Here is a 20,250-nt window from a genome sequence, read left to right on the forward strand (position 1 = left end):
TTCCTGATCTCTTATCTATACTTCTCCCTTTGTGTTGTGCTGTAGGGCAGAATCCTTCCTGATCTCTTATCTATTCTTCTCCCTTTGTGTTTGCTGTAGGGCAGAATCCTTCCTGATCTCTTATCTATACTTCTCCCTTTGTGTTGTGCTGTAGGGCAGAATCCTTCCTGATCTCTTATCTATACTTCTCCCTTTGTGTTTGCTGTAGGGCACAATCCTTCCTGATCTCTTATCTATACTTCTCCCTTTGTGTTGTGCTGTAGGGCAGAATCCTTCCTGATCTGTTATCTATACTTCTCCCTTTGTGTTGTGCTGTAGGGCACAATCCTTCCTGATCTCTTATCTATACTTCTCCCTTTGTTTGCTGTAGGGCAGAATCCTTCCTGATCTCTTATCTATTCTTCTCCCAGTTGGTTAGAAGCTGTGATTTTCTTCTATCACAAACATTATAACACGGCATGTACTGGCTGTCTTTTGTCTGGAACAATAAAATCATACCACTTTTGTTGTGCGGGCTTGTTTTTTTATACAGTCTGCTATGTTCAATTTGACAGACACTGGCGGTTGTGCTAGGGCAGAATTATGTTAGTTCTCTTTCTCTTGTTTATATCCACCATTAGTATACCATCTGAAGTATCTGAGAGAGTCCCTACCGTGTTTAGGGCAGTTAGGTCATACCACACATATGAAGACAATATATCCACCATTAGTATACCATCTGAAGTATCTGAGAAGTCCCACCGTGTTTAGTTAGGTCATACTACACATATAAAGACAATATATCCACCATTAGTATACCATCTGAAGTATCTGAGAAGTCCCACCGTGTTTAGTTAGGTCATACTACACATATAAAGACAATATATCCACAATAGGCTTTTTAGCTGGACCCTTCGATCATGAAGTGTGAGGAGCGTGACTACTCTTATCAGTGTGTGTTTGCTGTACGAAGGATGTCATGAGACACTGCAATACACACACACACAGGATGTCATGAGACACTCTGCAATACACACCAAGGATAAGTATTTACACACACACAGGATGTCATGAGACACTCTGCAATACACACCAAGGATAAGTATTTACACACACACAGGATGTCATGAGACACTCTGCAATACACACCAAGGATAAGTATTTACACACACACAGGATGTCATGAGACACTCTGCAATACACACCAAGGATAAGTATTTACACACACACACAGGATGTCATGAGACACTCTGCAATACACACCAAGGATAAGTATTTACACACACACAGGATGTCATGAGACACTCTGCAATACACACCAAGGATAAGTATTTACACACACAGGATGTCATGAGACACTCTGCAATACACACCAAGGATAAGTATTTACACACAGAGAATGTGAAGCGATACTCTGCAGTCCACAAGCAGGACCAGAATATTCTCTCCTTCCACGATGTGGGTCATTCCCCTGTGATCTCCATATAAAACACAATACCAGACCTACAGTCATTTTTCATTGTCTCTTATGTTGTGTGGTCTCTCTTTATGTAGTGTTGTGTGGTCTCTCTTTATGTAGTGTTGTGGTCTCTTATGTTGTGTTGTCTCTCTTTACGTAGTGTTGTGGTGTCTCTTATATTGTGTGGTCTTTCTTTATGTAGTGTTGTGTTGTCTCTTTATGTTGTGTGGCCTCTCTTTATGTAGTGTTGTGTTGTCTCTCTTTATGTAGTGTCTCTTATGTAGTGTTGTGTGGTCTCTCTTTATGTAGTGTTGTGTTGTCTCTCTCTATGTAGTGTTGTAGTGTCTCTCTTTATGTAGTGTTGTGTGGTCTCTTTATGTAGTGTTGTGTTGTCTCTCTTTATGTAGTGTTGTGTTGTCTCTTTATGTAGTGTTGTGTTGTCTCTCTTTATGTAATGTTGTGTTCTCTCTTTATCTTGTGTGGTCTCTCTTTATGTAGTGTTGTGTTGTCTCTTATGTAGTGTTGTGTTCTCTCTTTATCTTGTGTGGTCTCTCACTTTATGTAGTGTTGTGTTGTCTCTCTTTATGTAGTGTTGTGTTGTCTCTCTTTATGTAGTGTTGTGTTGTCTCTCTTTATGTAGTGTTGTGTTGTCTCTCTTTATGTAGTGTTGTGTTGTCTCTCTTTATGTAGTGTTGTGTTGTCTCTCTTTATGTAGTGTTGTGTTGTCTCTCTTTATGTAGTGTTGTGTTGTCTCTCTTTATGTAGTGTTGTGTTGTCTCTTTATGTAGTGTTGTGTTGTCTCTTTATGTAGTGTTGTGTTGTCTCTTTATGTAGTGTTGTGTTGTCTCTTTATGTAGTGTTGTGTTGTCTCTCTTTATGTAATGTTGTGTTCTCTCTTTATCTTGTGTGGTCTCTCTCTATGTAGTGTTGTAGTGTCTCTCTTTATGTAGTGTTGTGTTGTCTCTTATGTAGTGTTGTGTTCTCTCTTTATGTAGTGTTGTGTTCTCTCTTTATGTTGTGTGGCCTCTCTTTATGTAGTGTTGTAGTGTCTCTTATGTAGTGTTGTGGTGTCTCTCTTTATGTTGTGTGGCCTTGTCTCTCTTTATGTAGTGTCTCTCTTTATGTAGTGTTGTGTGGTCTCTCTTTATGTAGTGTTGTGTTGTCTCTCTTTATGTAGTGTTGTGTTGTCTCTTTTATGTAGTGTTGTGTTGTCTCTTATCTTGTGTGGTCTCTCTTTATGTAGTGTTGTGTGGTCTCTATGTTGTGTGGTCTCTCTTTATGTTGTGTGGCCTCTCTTTATGTAGTGTTGTAGTGACTCTCTTTATGTAGTGTTGTAGTATCTCTCTTTATGTAGTGTTGTAGTATCTCTCTTTATGTAGTGTTGTGGTGTCTCTCTTTATGTAGTGTTGTGTGGTCTCTCTTTATGTAGTGTTGTCTCTCTTTATGTAGTGTTGTCTCTCTTTATGTAGTGTTGTGTTGTCTCTCTTTATGTAGTGTTGTGTGGTCTCTCTTTATGTAGTGTTGTGCTGTCTATGTTGTGTGGACTCTCTTTATGTAGTGTTGTGTGGTCTCTCTTTATGTAGTGTTGTGTTGTCTCTCTTTACATTTACATTTACATTTAAGTCATTTTAGCAGACGTCTCTTATCCAGAGCGACTTACAAATTGGTGCATACACCTTATGACAACCAGTGGAACAGCCACTTGCATCTAAATCTTGTTGGGGGGGTGAGAAGGGGGTGTCAGAAGGATTACTTACCCTTACTTACCCTATCCTAGGTATTCCTTGAAGAGGTGGGGTTTCAGGTGTCTCCGGAAGGTGGTGATTGACTCCGCTGTCCTGGCGTCGTGAGGAGTTTGTTCCACCATTGGGGGCCAGAGTTGTTGAACAGTTTTGACTGGGCTGAGCGGGAACTGTACTTCCTCAGTGGTAGGGAGGCGAGCAGGCCAGAGGTGGATGAACGCAGTGTCCTTGTTTGGGTGTAGGGCCTGATCAGAGCCTGGAGGTACTGAGGTGCCGTTCCCTTTACAGCTCCGTGGCGAGCACCATGGTCTTGTAGCGGATGCGAGCTTCAACTGGAAGCCAGTGGAGAGAGCGGAGGAGCGGGGTGACGTGAGAGAACTTGGGAAGGTTGAACACCAGACGGGCTGCGGCGTTCTGGATGAGTTGTAGGGGTTTAATGGCACAGGCAGGGAGCCCAGCCAACAGCGAGTTGCAGTAATCAAGACGGGAGATGACAAGTGCCTGGATTAGGACCTTTATGTAGTGTTGTGTTGTCTCTCTTTATGTAGTGTTGTGTTGTCTCTCTTTATGTAGTGTTGTGTTGTCTCTCTTTATGTAGTGTTGTGTGGTCTCTCTTTATGTTGTGTGGTCTCTCTTTATGTTGTGTGGTCTCTCTTTATGTAGTGTTGTGTGGTCTCTCTTTATGTAGTGTTGTCTCTCTTTATGTAGTGTTGTCTCTCTTTATGTAATGTTGTGTGGTCTCTCTTTATGTTGTGCGGTCTCTCTTTATGTAGTGTTGTGTTGTCTCTCTTTACGTAGTGTTGTGGTGTCTCTTATATTGTGTGGTCTTTCTTTATGTAGTGTTGTGTTGTCTCTCTTTACGTAGTGTTGTGGTATCTCTTATATTGTGTGGTCTTTCTTTATGTAGTGTTGTGTTGTCTCTCTTTATGTTGTGTGGCCTCTCTTTATGTAGTGTTGTGTTGTCTCTCTTTATGTAGTGTTGTGTTGTCTCTCTTTATGTAGTGTCTCTCTTTATGTAGTGTTGTAGTGTCTCTCTTTATGTAGTGTTGTAGTGTCTCTCTTTATGTAGTGTCTCTCTTTATGTAGTGTTGTAGTGTCTCTCTCTATGTAGTGTTGTAGTGTCTCTCTTTATGTAGTGTTGTGTGGTCTCTTTATGTAGTGTTGTGTGGTCTCTTTATGTAGTGTTGTGTGGTCTCTTTATGTAGTGTTGTCTCTCTTTATGTAGTGTTGTGTTGTCTCTTCATGTAGTGTTGTGTTGTCTCTCTTTATGTAATGTTGTGTTCTCTCTTTATCTTGTGTTGTCTCTCTTTATGTAGTGTTGTGTTCTCTCTTTATCTTGTGTGGCCTCTCTTTATGTAGTGTTGTAGTGTCTCTCTTTATGTAGTGTTGTAGCATCTCTCTTTATGTAGTGTTGTGTGGTCTCTCTTTATGTAGTGTTGTAGCATCTCTCTTTATGTAGTGTTGTGTTGTCTCTCTTTATGTAGTTTTGTAGCATCTCTCTTTATGTAGTGTTGTGTGGTCTCTCTTTATGTAGTGTTGTAGCATCTCTCTTTATGTAGTGTTGTGTTGTCTCTCTTTATGTAGTGTTGTAGCATCTCTCTTTATGTAGTGTTGTGTGGTCTCTCTTTATGTAGTGTTGTAGCATCTCTCTTTATGTAGTGTTGTGTGGTCTCTCTTTATGTAGTGTTGTAGCATCTCTCTTTATGTAGTGTTGTAGCATCTCTCTTTATGTAGTGTTGTAGTGTCTCTCTTTATGTAGTGTTGTGTGGTCTCTCTTTATGTAGTGTTGTAGCATCTCTCTTTATGTAGTGTTGTGTTGTCTCTCTTTATGTAGTGTTGTAGCATCTCTCTTTATGTAGTGTTGTAGCATCTCTCTTTATGTAGTGTTGTGTGGTCTCTCTTTATGTAGTGTTGTAGCATCTCTCTTTATGTAGTGTTATGGTGCCTCTCTATGTTGTGTTGGGGTGTCTCTCTGTGTGTAGTTTTGTGGTGTCTCTCTCTATGTAGTGTTGGGGTGTTTCTCTTTATGTAGTGTTGTGTGTTTTGTCTTATATATATATATATGACAAAACACACAACACTACATAAAGAGAAACACCAACACTACATATATATATATATATATTTTTTTTTATCCCAGCCGTCGTCCCCGCAGGAGGCCTTTTGGTAGGCAGTCTTTGTAAATAATATTCATTCTTCACTGACTTGTCTCGTTAAATCAAATAAATACACATAAAATAAATGATCCATTTCGGCCGGATGGGTCCTCGCATGTGAGCTTGAAAACCAAATGGCCCATAATCTATTCCTCCTACTGGCCTATCATAAACATTTTTAATACAACATAATGTTATCAACAATAGCTCATTTCCAAAGTATTCTAGCCTACAAAGGTGTCGTCCTAAAGTTGTGGCGTTAAAAAAAAACAAGAAGAAGAACAAGAACAAGAAGAAGGCGTAAAATATTCTCAATCACAGCTTAATGACAGAACAAACAAGATTATTTATTTTTCTATTATTTTACGAGGCAAAGCTATTATTAACCAGTTGTGAAGACGGTAGACTGCTTCTATCCAGCCCATGATGTAGGCCTGTAACCTAGCTCACTATGGTGAGACAGCCTGGTCGATCATGATGTAGTCCTATATCCTAGCTCACTACGGTGAGACAGCCTGTCACTCATCATGATGTAGTCCTATATCCTATCTCACTACGGTGAGACAGACTGGTCGATCATGATGTAGTCCTATATCCTAGCTCACTACGGTGAGACAGACTGTTCCTCATCATGATGATCAATAAGGGCGATAGAATCGTAGGTCACAATATGTGTTGGGTACATAATCACAATAGGACAAAGGCTGACATTTACCAACCCTACTGTTGTTCCCATGTCCAGTGTGGTCTGTTGACTCTCAGTGTCCAGTGTGGTCTGTCTGACTCTCAGCAGGTATCTAAGGTGTTGTTCCATGTCCAGGGTGGTCTGTCTGACTCTCAGCAGGTATCTAAGGTGTTGTTCCATGTCCAGTGTGGTCTGTCTGACTCTCAGCAGGTATCTAAGGTGTTGTTCCCGTGTCCAGTGTGGTCTGTCTGACTCTCAGCAGGTATCTAAGGTGTTGTTCCATGTCCAGTGTGGTCTGTCTGACTCTCAGCAGGTATCTAAGGTGTTGTTCCCGTGTCCAGTGTGGTCTGTCTGACTCTCAGCAGGTATCTAAGGTGTTGTTCCCGTGTCCAGTGTGGTCTGTCTGACTCTCAGCAGGTATCTAAGGTGTTGTTCCATGTCCAGTGTGGTCTGTCTGACTCTCAGCAGGTATCTAAGGTGTTGTTCCCGTGTCCAGTGTGGTCTGTCTGACTCTCAGCAGGTATCTATGGTATTGTTCCCGTGTCCAGTGTGGTCTGTCTGACTCTCAGCAGGTATCTAAGGTATTGTTCCCGTGTCCAGTGTGGTCTGTCTGACTCTCAGCAGGTATCTAAGGTGTTGTTCCCGTGTCCAGTGTGGTCTGTCTGACTCTCAGCAGGTATCTAAGGTATTGTTCCCGTGTCCAGTGTGGTCTGTCTGACTCTCAGCAGGTATCTATGGTATTGTTCCGTGTCCAGTGTGGTCTGTCTGACTCTCAGCAGGTATCTAAGGTGTTGTTCCGTGTCCAGTGTGGTCTGTCTGACTCTCAGCAGGTATCTATGGTATTGTTCCCGTGTCCAGTGTGGTCTGTCTGACTCTCAGCAGGTATCTAAGGTATTGTTCCCGTGTCCAGTGTGGTCTGTCTGACTCTCAGCAGGTATCTATGGTATTGTTCCCGTGTCCAGTGTGGTCTGTCTGACTCTCAGCAGGTATCTAAGGTGTTGTTCCATGTCCAGTGTGGTCTGTCTGACTCTCAGCAGGTATCTAAGGTATTGTTCCCGTGTCCAGTGTGGTCTGTCTGACTCTCAGCAGGTATCTAAGGTGTTGTTCCCATGTCCAGTGTGGTCTGTCTGACTCTCAGCAGGTATCTATGGTGTTGTTCCCGTGTCCAGTGTGGTCTGTCTGACTCTCAGCAGGTATCTAAGGTGTTGTTCCCGTGTCCAGTGTGGTCTGTCTGACTCTCAGCAGGTATCTATGGTATTGTTCCCGTGTCCAGTGTGGTCTGTCTGACTCTCAGCAGGTATCTAAGGTGTTGTTCCCGTGTCCAGTGTGGTCTGTCTGACTCTCAGCAGGTATCTAAGGTGTTGTTCCCGTGTCCAGTGTGGTCTGTCTGACTCTCAGCAGGTATCTAAGGTGTTGTTCCCGTGTCCAGTGTGGTCTGTCTGACTCTCAGCAGGTATCTAAGGTGTTGTTCCATGTCCAGTGTGGTCTGTCTGACTCTCAGCAGGTATCTAAGGTGTTGTTCCCGTGTCCAGTGTGGTCTGTCTGACTCCCAACAGTAAGTTATCCCTGCTTCGGAATCTATTCTTAACTACTATCGATCCTTCAGAAAATTGTCTTAATATTTATTGAGTGTTACGTATTTACATTTTGAGTCATTTGGCAGACGCTCTTATCCAGAGTGACTTACAGGAGTAATTAGGGTTAAGGATGTATGGAAGAGATATGGGGCTGTACTTATTAAGTGTGCTGATCTAGGATCAGTTCCCCCCCTTGTTTATGCAATCTTATTCATTGTGATCTAAAAAGCAAAACTGCTCCTAGATCAGCACTCCTACTCTGAATTGTTGCATTGTGACCTCAAATGAAAGGTTCCATGTTTAATTTCTGACTTCTAGACAGGTTGGTTGTTTAGCAACACGACCGACATGTGCACAACAATTGGGTTCGCTTAGGTTCTTGACATGTAAATTATATTTAGTCTCCAATGTTTATTAAATCGAGTGAAACAATGTGTTTTTTTTATTTTTATGCATTGGTACACTTATTGGTTAGCTAGCGAGCTGGATGGTTTTTGCCATATTAGCAAAGATGTGACATCAGTCAAGAACAATATATTAAGATTGACTGAAACAAGCCACTTACGAAACCCCACATGGCTGCTTGTTGTCATTGTTGCCATCTGACCACCACTTTGGCCCCTTTGAAGAGCGGCCATTGTTCTCCTGACGACGTCAGCTAACCCGTCTGTAGCACAGGAGGCTGCTGAGGGAAGGACGGCTCGTAACAAAGACCGGAACGGAGCAGATGGAATGGCATCAAACGCCTGGAAACCATGTGTTTGATGTACTGTATTAGATGCCATTCCCCTGATTCCGCTCCAGCCATTACCACGAGTCCGTCCTCCCTAATTAAGGTGCCACCAACCTCCTGTGGTCTATAGTGTGTCAGAAAAATGATAGAACAATTACAGATTGTCTCTTTATACAGATGCAAATCTTCCTGAAGAATGCTGTTTCAAGTATTACACAAGAAAAATCCCCAGACAATCCATCAGGGAATATGAAATGACAAGATCTGACTGCTCTAAGAGGGGAGTCATGTAAGTATAGTATTAAACGCATACTCACTCACACACACACACACACACACACACACACACACACACAGGGATGTTTACTCGGATATTGTCTGCTCTCTTCCAGCTTGTTCACAAAAAAGAACTTCCGCTTCTGTGCCAATCCAGAAGACCCTACGATTGAGAAGATCATGAAGTCCATCGACGAGAGTAAATTCTAGTAATCACTTCCCAGGAAGAAGGCTAAAGGCTAAACGGTCAACTCCTGCTCCTACTTCCTTTTCAGCTCAACAGTGTCAATTGATATGCTAGCAATCATAGTGATAATTTAGTAAATGTGTATCACGTGTATCAGATATAATGATCATGTTATGAACAGGAAATTCATTTTATCACTCAACAAAAGGGTTTACTGATAAAAGGACTCATTTGACTCACTTCACACAAAAAGGCAGAGAGGAATTTCTTACTTGGATGAGTACAGGTGACTGACGTTTTCCTCAGTGACCTGACAATTTCACTTAACTCCTATTTATAGCATACCATGAAAATACAAATCAGGTCAATGGAAAATAGTGGCACTAAGTAATGATAAAACAAATATGGATTCTTGTTGTTGACCAATCGGTCATATAAAAATCAATGATCTACCTTGGGGGTATTTGAGTGTGGAAAGGTTGGCACAAGAGACCCCAAAAATCAAGGCAACTACATTTAGAAAAACCCAAACCTTGAATCATGTTATTTTTTTTACACTGTTGTCTCTCAATAGGTGACTAGGCTATAAATAGGTCATAGTTAAGTGCAATGGTCAGGTCACTCTGAGTAAGAGGTCAGCCCCCTGTACTCATCCTGAACAACAGATTAAAGTGACCAAATAATAAATTAATCTCAGCCTTTTTTTGTTGTTGAGTTTTTCAAATGTTTTCTGCCTCAAATGAGTCCTTTTGGAACTTTTTCTTGGTAAGCCTTTTTTATTTTTTTATTCATCATTGTCAATCTTCCCTTCTCCCTTTGTGTTGTGCTGTAGGGCAGAATCCTTCCTGATCTCTTATCTATTCTTCTCCCTTTGTGTTGTGCTGTAGGGCAGAATCCTTCCTGATCTCTTATCTATTCTTCTCCCTTTGTGTTTGCTGTAGGGCAGAATCCTTCCTGATCTCTTATCTATTCTTCTCCCTTTGTGTTTGCTGTAGGGCAGAATCCTTCCTGATCTCTTATCTATTCTTCTCCCTTTGTGTTGTGCTGTAGGGCAGAATCCTTCCTGATCTCTTATCTATTCTTCTCCCTTTGTGTTGTGCTGTAGGGCAGAATCCTTCCTGATCTCTTATCTATACTTCTCCCTTTGTGTTGTGCTGTAGGGCAGAATCCTTCCTGATCTCTTATCTATACTTCTCCCTTTGTGTTTGCTGTAGGGCAGAATCCTTCCTGATCTCTTATCTATACTTCTCCCTTTGTTGTGCTGTAGGGCAGAATCCTTCCTGATCTCTTATCTATACTTCTCCCTTTGTTGTGCTGTAGGGCAGAATCCTTCCTGATCTCTTATCTATACTTCTCCCTTTGTGTTGTGCTGTAGGGCAGAATCCTTCCTGATCTCTTATCTATTCTTCTCCCTTTGTTGTGCTGTAGGGCAGAATCCTTCCTGATCTCTTATCTATACTTCTCCCTTTGTGTTGTGCTGTAGGGCAGAATCCTTCCTGATCTCTTATCTATTCTTCTTCCTTTGTGTTGTGCTGTAGGGCAGAATCCTTCCTGATCTCTTATCTATACTTCTCCCTTTGTGTTGTGCTGTAGGGCAGAATCCTTCCTGATCTCTTATCTATACTTCTCCCTTTGTGTTGTGCTGTAGGGCAGAATCCTTCCTGATCTCTTATCTATACTTCTCCCTTTGTGTTGTGCTGTAGGGCACAATCCTTCCTGATCTCTTATCTATACTTCTCCCTTTGTGTTGTGCTGTAGGGCAGAATCCTTCCTGATCTCTTATCTATACTTCTCCCTTTGTTGTGCTGTAGGGCAGAATCCTTCCTGATCTCTTATCTATACTTCTCCCTTTGTGTTGTGCTGTAGGGCAGAATCCTTCCTGATCTCTTATCTATACTTCTCCCTTTGTGTTTGCTGTAGGGCAGAATCCTTCCTGATCTCTTATCTATACTTCTCCCTTTGTGTTGTGCTGTAGGGCAGAATCCTTCCTGATCTCTTATCTATACTTCTCCCTTTGTGTTGTGCTGTAGGGCAGAATCCTTCCTGATCTCTTATCTATTCTTCTCCCTTTGTGTTTGCTGTAGGGCAGAATCCTTCCTGATCTCTTATCTATACTTCTCCCTTTGTTGTGCTGTAGGGCAGAATCCTTCCTGATCTCTTATCTATACTTCTCCCTTTGTTGTGCTGTAGGGCAGAATCCTTCCTGATCTCTTATCTATACTTCTCCCTTTGTGTTGTGCTGTAGGGCAGAATCCTTCCTGATCTCTTATCTATTCTTCTCCCTTTGTTGTGCTGTAGGGCAGAATCCTTCCTGATCTCTTATCTATACTTCTCCCTTTGTGTTGTGCTGTAGGGCAGAATCCTTCCTGATCTCTTATCTATTCTTCTTCCTTTGTGTTGTGCTGTAGGGCAGAATCCTTCCTGATCTCTTATCTATACTTCTCCCTTTGTGTTGTGCTGTAGGGCAGAATCCTTCCTGATCTCTTATCTATTCTTCTTCCTTTGTGTTGTGCTGTAGGGCAGAATCCTTCCTGATCTCTTATCTATACTTCTTCCTTTGTGTTGTGCTGTAGGGCAGAATCCTTCCTGATCTCTTATCTATACTTCTCCCTTTGTGTTGTGCTGTAGGGCAGAATCCTTCCTGATCTCTTATCTATTCTTCTCCTTTGTTGTGCTGTAGGGCAGAATCCTTCCTGATCTCTTATCTATACTTCTCCCTTTGTGTTGTGCTGTAGGGCAGAATCCTTCCTGATCTCTTATCTATTCTTCTCCCTTTGTGTTTGCTGTAGGGCAGAATCCTTCCTGATCTCTTATCTATACTTCTCCCTTTGTGTTGTGCTGTAGGGCAGAATCCTTCCTGATCTCTTATCTATACTTCTCCCTTTGTGTTTGCTGTAGGGCACAATCCTTCCTGATCTCTTATCTATACTTCTCCCTTTGTGTTGTGCTGTAGGGCAGAATCCTTCCTGATCTGTTATCTATACTTCTCCCTTTGTGTTGTGCTGTAGGGCACAATCCTTCCTGATCTCTTATCTATACTTCTCCCTTTGTTTGCTGTAGGGCAGAATCCTTCCTGATCTCTTATCTATTCTTCTCCCTTGGTTAGAAGCTGTGATTTTCTTCTATCACAAACATTATAATACGGCATGTACTGGCTGTCTTTTGTCTGGAACAATAAAATCATACCACTTTTACGGGCTTGTTTTTTTTATACAGTCTGCTATGTTCAATTTGACAGACACTGGCGGCTAAGTTATGTTAGTTCTCTTTCTCTTGTTTATATCCACCATTAGTATACCATCTGAAGTATCTGAGAAGTCCCACCGTGTTTAGTTAGGTCATACTACACATATGAAGACAATATATCCACCATTAGTATGTCATCTGAAGTATCTGAGAAGTCCCACCGTGTTTAGTTAGGTCATACCACACATATAAAGACAATATATCCACCATTAGTATGTCATCTGAAGTATCTGAGAAGTCCCACCGTGTTTAGTTAGGTCATACCACACATATAAAGACAATATATCCACAATAGGCTTTTTAGCTGGACCCTTCGATCATGAAGTGTGAGGAGCGTGACTACCGCAGTGTGTATACGAAGGATGTCATGAGACACTGCAATACACACACACACAGGATGTCATGAGACACTCTGCAATACACACCAAGGATAAGTATTTACACACACACAGGATGTCATGAGACACTCTGCAATACACACCAAGGATAAGTATGTACACACACAGGATGTCATAAGCCACTTTGCAATACACACCAAGGATAAGTATTTACACACAGAGAATGTGAAGCGATACTCTGCAGTCCACAAGCAGGACCAGAATATTCTCTCCTTCCACCATGTGGGTCATTCCCCTGTGATGTCCATATAAAACACAGTACCAGACCTACAGTCATTTTTCATTGTCTCTTATGTTGTGTGGTCTCTCTTTATGTAGTGTTGTGGTCTCTTATGTTGTGTTGTCTCTCTTTACGTAGTGTTGTGGTGTCTCTTATATTGTGTGGTCTTTCTTTATGTAGTGTTGTGTTGTCTCTCTTTATGTTGTGTGGCCTCACTTTATGTAGTGTTGTGTTGTCTCTCTTTATGTAGTGTCTCTCTTTATGTAGTGTTGTGTGGTCTCTCTTTATGTAGTGTTGTGTTGTCTCTCTTTATGTAGTGTCTCTTATGTAGTGTTGTGTTGTCTCTCTTTATGTTGTGTGGCCTCACTTTATGTAGTGTTGTGTTGTCTCTATGTTGTGTGGCCTCACTTTATGTAGTGTTGTGTTGTCTCTCTTTATGTAGTGTCTCTTTATGTAGTGTTGTGTGGTCTCTCTTTATGTAGTGTTGTGTGGTCTCTCTTTATGTAGTGTTGTGTTGTCTCTCTTCATGTAGTGTTGTGTTGTCTCTCTTTATGTAGTGTTGTCTCTCTTTATGTAGTGTTGTCTCTCTTTATGTAGTGTTGTGTTGTCTCTTTATGTAGTGTTGTGTTGTCTCTTTATGTAGTGTTGTGTGGTCTCTTTATGTAGTGTTGTGTTGTCTCTCTTTATGTTGTGTTGTCTCTCTTTATGTAGTGTTGTGTTGTCTCTTTATGTAGTGTTGTGTTCTCTCTTTATGTAGTGTTGTAGTATCTCTCTTTATGTAGTGTTGTGGTTTCTCTCTTTATGTTGTGTGGCCTCTCTTTATGTAGTGTCTCTATTTATGTAGTGTTGTGTGGTCTCTTTATGTAGTGTTGTGTTGTCTCTCTCTGTAGTGTTGTAGTGTCTCTCTTTATGTAGTGTTGTGTGGTCTCTCTTTATGTAGTGTTGTGTTGTCTCTCTTTATGTAGTGTTGTGTTGTCTCTCTTTATGTAGTGTTGTGTTGTCTCTCTTTATGTAGTGTTGTGTTGTCTCTCTTTATGTAGTGTTGTGTTGTCTCTATGTAGTGTTGTGTTGTCTCTCTTTATGTAGTGTTGTGTTGTCTCTCTTTATGTAGTGTTGTGTTGTCTCTCTTTATGTAGTGTTGTGTCGTCTCTCTTTATGTAGTGTTGTGTTGTCTCTCTTTATGTAGTGTTGTGTTGTCTCTCTTTATGTAGTGTTGTGTTGTCTCTCTTTATGTAGTGTTGTGTTGTCTCTTTATGTAGTGTTGTGTCGTCTCTTTATGTAGTGTTGTGTTGTCTCTCTTTATGTAATGTTGTGTTCTCTCTTTATCTTGTGTGGTCTCTCTTTATGTAGTGTTGTGTGGTCTCTCTTTATGTTGTGTGGTCTCTCTTTATGTAGTGTTGTGTTGTCTCTCTTTATGTAGTGTTGTCTCTCTTTATGTAGTGTTGTGTTGTCTCTCTTTATGTAGTGTTGTGTTGTCTCTCTTTATGTAGTGTTGTGCAGTCTCTATGTCCGTGGTCTCTCTTTATGTGGTGTTGTGTGGTCTCTCTTTATGTAGTGTTGTGTTGTCTCTCTTTATGTAGTGTTGTGTTGTCTCTCTTTATGTTGTGTGGCCTCACTTTATGTAGTGTTGTGTTGTCTCTCTTTATGTTGTGTGGCCTCACTTTATGTAGTGTTGTGTTGTCTCTCTTTATGTAGTGTCTCTCTTTATGTAGTGTTGTGTGGTCTCTCTTTATGTAGTGTTGTGTTGTCTCTCTTTATGTAGTGTCTCTCTTTATGTAGTGTTGTGTTGTCTCTCTTTATGTTGTGTGGCCTCACTTTATGTAGTGTTGTGTTGTCTCTTATGTTGTGTGGCCTCACTTTATGTAGTGTTGTGTTGTCTCTCTTTATGTAGTGTCTCTCTTTATGTAGTGTTGTGTGGTCTCTCTTTATGTAGTGTTGTGTGGTCTCTCTTTATGTAGTGTTGTGTTGTCTCTCTTTATGTAGTGTCTCTCTTTATGTAGTGTTGTGTGGTCTCTTTATGTAGTGTTGTGTTGTCTCTCTTTATGTTGTGTTGTCTCTCTTTATGTAGTGTTGTCTCTTTATGTAGTGTTGTCTCTTTATGTAGTGTTGTGTTGTCTCTTTATGTAGTGTTGTGTTGTCTCTTTATGTAGTGTTGTGTTGTCTCTCTTTATGTAATGTTGTGTTCTCTCTTTATCTTGTGTGGTCTCTCTTTACGTAGTGTTGTGTTGTCTCTCTTTATGTAGTGTTGTGTTCTCTCTATCTTGTGTGGTCTCTTATGTTGTGTTCTCTCTTTATCTTGTGTGGTCTCTCTTTATGTAGTGTTGTAGTGTCTCTCTTTATGTAGTGTTGTAGTATCTCTCTTTGTAGTGTTGTGGTTTCTCTCTTTATGTTGTGTGGCCTCTCTTTATGTAGTGTTGTGTTGTCTCTCTTTATGTAGTGTCTCTCTTTATGTAGTGTTGTGTGGTCTCTCTTTATGTAGTGTTGTGTTGTCTCTCTTTATGTAGTGTTGTGTTGTCTCTCTATGTAGTGTTGTCTCTCTTTATGTAGTGTTGTGTTGTCTCTCTTTATGTAGTGTTGTGTTGTCTCTCTTTATGTAGTGTTGTGTTGTCTCTCTTTATGTAGTGTTGTGTTGTCTCTTTATGTAGTGTTGTGTTGTCTCTTTATGTAGTGTTGTGTTGTCTCTTTATGTAGTGTTGTGTTGTCTCTCTTTATGTAATGTTGTGTTCTCTCTTTATCTTGTGTGGTCTCTCTTTACGTAGTGTTGTGTTCTCTCTTTATCTTGTGTGGTCTCTCTTTATGTAGTGTTGTAGTGTCTCTCTTTATGTAGTGTTGTAGTATCTCTCTTTATGTAGTGTTGTGGTTTCTCTCTTTATGTTGTGTGGCCTCTCTTTATGTAGTGTTGTGTTGTCTCTCTTTATGTAGTGTCTCTCTTTATGTAGTGTTGTGTGGTCTCTCTTTATGTAGTGTTGTGTTCTCTCTTTATCTTGTGTGGTCTCTCTTTATGTAGTGTTGTAGTATCTCTCTTTATGTAGTGTTGTGGTTTCTCTCTTTATGTTGTGTGGCCTCTCTTTATGTAGTGTCTCTATTTATGTAGTGTTGTGTGGTCTCTCTTTATGTAGTGTTGTGTTGTCTCTCTCTGTAGTGTTGTAGTGTCTCTCTTTATGTAGTGTTGTGTGGTCTCTCTTTATGTAGTGTTGTGTTGTCTCTCTTTATGTAGTGTTGTGTTGTCTCTCTTTATGTAGTGTTGTGTTGTCTCTCTTTATGTGGTGTTGTGTTGTCTCTCTTTATGTGGTGTTGTGTTGTCTCTCTTTATGTAGTGTTGTGTTGTCTCTCTTTATGTAGTGTTGTGTTGTCTCTCTTTATGTAGTGTTGTGTTGTCTCTCTTTATGTAGTGTTGTGTTGTCTCTCTTTATGTAGTGTTGTGTTGTCTCTTTATGTAGTGTTGTGTTGTCTCTTTATGTAGTGTTGTGTTGTCTCTTTATGTAGTGTTGTGTTGTCTCTTTATGTAGTGTTGTGTTGTCTCTTTATGTAGTGTTGTGTTGTCTCTCTTTATCTTGTGTGGTCTCTCTTTATGTAGTGTTGTGTGGTCTCTCTTTATGTTGTGTGGTCTCTCTTTATGTTGTGTGGTTTCTCTTTATGTAGTGTTGTGTTGTCTCTCTTTATGTAGTGTTGGGTTGTCTCTCTTTATGTAGTGTTGTCTCTCTTTATGTAGTGTTGTGTTGTCTCTCTTTATGTATTGTTGTCTCTCTTTATGTAGTGTTGTGCAGTCTCTATGTCCGTGGTCTCTCTTTATGTGGTGTTGTGTGGTCTCTCTTTATGTAGTGTTGTGTTGTCTCTCTTTATGTAGTGTTGTGTTGTCTCTCTTTATGTTGTGTGGCCTCACTTTATGTAGTGTTGTGTTGTCTCTCTTTATGTTGTGTGGCCTCACTTTATGTAGTGTTGTGTTGTCTCTCTTTATGTAGTGTCTCTCTTTATGTAGTGTTGTGTGGTCTCTCTTTATGTAGTGTTGTGTTGTCTCTCTTTATGTAGTGTCTCTCTTTATGTAGTGTTGTGTTGTCTCTCTTTATGTTGTGTGGCCTCACTTTATGTAGTGTTGTGTTGTCTCTTATGTTGTGTGGCCTCACTTTATGTAGTGTTGTGTTGTCTCTCTTTATGTAGTGTCTCTCTTTATGTAGTGTTGTGTGGTCTCTCTTTATGTAGTGTTGTGTGGTCTCTCTTTATGTAGTGTTGTGTTGTCTCTCTTTATGTAGTGTCTCTCTTTATGTAGTGTTGTGTGGTCTCTTTATGTAGTGTTGTGTTGTCTCTCTTTATGTTGTGTTGTCTCTCTTTATGTAGTGTTGTCTCTTTATGTAGTGTTGTGTTGTCTCTTTATGTAGTGTTGTGTTGTCTCTTTATGTTGTGTTGTCTCTCTTTATGTAATGTTGTGTTCTCTCTTTATCTTGTGTGGTCTCTCTTTACGTAGTGTTGTGTTGTCTCTCTTTATGTAGTGTTGTGTTCTCTCTATCTTGTGTGGTCTCTTATGTTGTGTTCTCTCTTTATCTTGTGTGGTCTCTCTTTATGTAGTGTTGTAGTGTCTCTCTTTATGTAGTGTTGTAGTATCTCTCTTTATGTAGTGTTGTGGTTTCTCTCTTTATGTTGTGTGGCCTCTCTTTATGTAGTGTTGTGTTGTCTCTCTTTATGTAGTGTCTCTCTTTATGTAGTGTTGTGTGGTCTCTCTTTATGTAGTGTTGTGTTGTCTCTCTTTATGTAGTGTTGTGTTGTCTCTCTATGTAGTGTTGTCTCTCTTTATGTAGTGTTGTGTTGTCTCTCTTTATGTAGTGTTGTGTTGTCTCTCTTTATGTAGTGTTGTGTTGTCTCTCTTTATGTAGTGTTGTGTTGTCTCTTTATGTAGTGTTGTGTTGTCTCTCTTTATGTAATGTTGTGTTCTCTCTTTATCTTGTGTGGTCTCTCTTTACGTAGTGTTGTGTTGTCTCTCTTTACGTAGTGTTGTGTTGTCTCTCTTTATGTAGTGTTGTGTTCTCTCTATCTTGTGTGGTCTCTTATGTTGTGTTCTCTCTTTATCTTGTGTGGTCTCTCTTTATGTAGTGTTGTAGTGTCTCTCTTTATGTAGTGTTGTAGTATCTCTCTTTATGTAGTGTTGTGGTTTCTCTCTTTATGTTGTGTGGCCTCTCTCTTTATGTAGTGTTGTGTTGTCTCTCTTTATGTAGTGTCTCTCTTTATGTAGTGTTGTGTGGTCTCTCTTTATGTAGTGTTGTGTTGTCTCTCTTTATGTAGTGTTGTGTTGTCTCTCTATGTAGTGTTGTCTCTCTTTATGTAGTGTTGTGTTGTCTCTCTTTATGTAGTGTTGTGTTGTCTCTCTTTATGTAGTGTTGTGTTGTCTCTCTTTATGTAGTGTTGTGTTGTCTCTCTTTATGTAGTGTTGTGTTGTCTCTCTTTATGTAGTGTTGTGTTGTCTCTCTTTATGTAGTGTTGTGTTGTCTCTCTTTATGTAGTGTTGTGTTGTCTCTTTATGTAGTGTTGTGTTGTCTCTCTTTATGTAGTGTTGTGTTCTCTCTTTATCTTGTGTGGTCTCTTTATGTAGTGTTGTGTTGTCTCTCTTTATGTAGTGTTGTGTTCTCTCTTTATCTTGTGTGGTCTCTCTTTATGTAGTGTTGTGTGGTCTCTCTTTATGTTGTGTGGTCTCTCTTTATGTTGTGTGGCCTCTCTTTATGTTGTAGTGACTCTCTTTATGTAGTGTTGTGGTGTCTCTCTTTATGTAGTGTTATGGTGCCTCTTTGTTGTGTTGGGGTGTCTCTCTTTATGTTGTGTTGTGTTGTCTCTTATGTTGTGTGGTTTCTCTTTATGTAGTGTTGTGTTGTCTCTCTTTATGTAGTGTTGTAGTATCTCTCTTTATGTAGTGTTGTGGTTTCTCTCTTTATGTTGTGTGGCCTCTCTTTATGTAGTGTTGTGTTGTCTCTCTTTATGTAATGTTGTGTTCTCTCTTTATCTTGTGTGGTCTCTCTTTACGTAGTGTTGTGTTGTCTCTCTTTACGTAGTGTTGTGTTGTCTCTCTTTATGTAGTGTTGTGTTCTCTCTATCTTGTGTGGTCTCTTATGTTGTGTTCTCTCTTTATCTTGTGTGGTCTCTCTTTATGTAGTGTTGTAGTGTCTCTCTTTATGTAGTGTTGTAGTATCTCTCTTTATGTAGTGTTGTGGTTTCTCTCTTTATGTTGTGTGGCCTCTCTTTATGTAGTGTTGTGTTGTCTCTCTTTATGTAGTGTCTCTCTTTATGTAGTGTTGTGTGGTCTCTCTTTATGTAGTGTTGTGTTGTCTCTCTTTATGTAGTGTTGTGTTGTCTCTCTATGTAGTGTTGTCTCTCTTTATGTAGTGTTGTGTTGTCTCTCTTTATGTAGTGTTGTGTTGTCTCTCTTTATGTAGTGTTGTGTTGTCTCTCTTTATGTAGTGTTGTGTTGTCTCTCTTTATGTAGTGTTGTGTTGTCTCTCTTTATGTAGTGTTGTGTTGTCTCTCTTTATGTAGTGTTGTGTTGTCTCTCTTTATGTAGTGTTGTGTTGTCTCTCTTTATGTAGTGTTGTGTTGTCTCTTTATGTAGTGTTGTGTTGTCTCTCTTTATGTAGTGTTGTGTTCTCTCTTTATCTTGTGTGGTCTCTTTATGTAGTGTTGTGTTGTCTCTCTTTATGTAGTGTTGTGTTCTCTCTTTATCTTGTGTGGTCTCTCTTTATGTAGTGTTGTGTGGTCTCTCTTTTATGTTGTGTGGCCTCTCTTTATGTTGTAGTGACTCTCTTTATGTAGTGTTGTGGTGTCTCTCTTTATGTAGTGTTATGGTGCCTCTTTGTTGTGTTGGGGTGTCTCTCTTTATGTTGTGTTGTGTTGTCTCTTATGTTGTGTGGTTTCTCTTTATGTAGTGTTGTGTTGTCTCTCTTTATGTAGTGTTGGGTTGTCTCTCTTTATGTAGTGTTGTCTCTCTTTATGTAGTGTTGTGTTGTCTCTCTTTATGTAGTGTTGTCTCTCTTTATGTAGTGTTGTGCAGTCTCTATGTCCGTGGTCTCTCTTTATGTGGTGTTGTGTGGTCTCTCTTTATGTAGTGTTGTGTTGTCTCTCTTTATGTAGTGTTGTGTGGTCTCTCTTTATGTAGTGTTGTGTGGTCTCTATGTTGTGTGGTCTCTCTTTATGTAGTGTTGTCTCTCTTTATGTAGTGTTGTCTCTCTTTATGTAGTGTAGTGTTGTCTCTCTTTATGTAGTGTAGTGTTGTCTCTCTTTATGTAGTGTTGTGTTGTCTCTTATGTAGTGTTGTGGTGCCTCTCTTTACGTTGTGTTGGGGTGTCTCTGTGTAGTTTTGTGGTGTCTCTCTTTATGTTGTGTTGTCTCTCTTTATGTTGTGTTGGGGTGTCTCTTTATGTAGTGTTATGGTGCCTCTTTGTTGTGTTGGGGTGTCTCTGTGTGTAGTTTTGGGGTGTCTCTCTTCATGTAGTGTTGGGTGGTCTCTTTATGTAGTGTTGGGGTGTCTCTTTATGTAGTGTTGTGTTGTCTCTTATGTTGTGTGGTTTCTCTCTATGTAGTGTTGTGTTGTCTCTCTTTATGTTGTGTTGGGGTGT

This window comes from Oncorhynchus keta, chromosome 13 (genome assembly GCF_023373465.1).
Source record: "Oncorhynchus keta strain PuntledgeMale-10-30-2019 chromosome 13, Oket_V2, whole genome shotgun sequence".
In the NCBI taxonomy this organism is placed as follows: domain Eukaryota; kingdom Metazoa; phylum Chordata; class Actinopteri; order Salmoniformes; family Salmonidae; genus Oncorhynchus; species Oncorhynchus keta.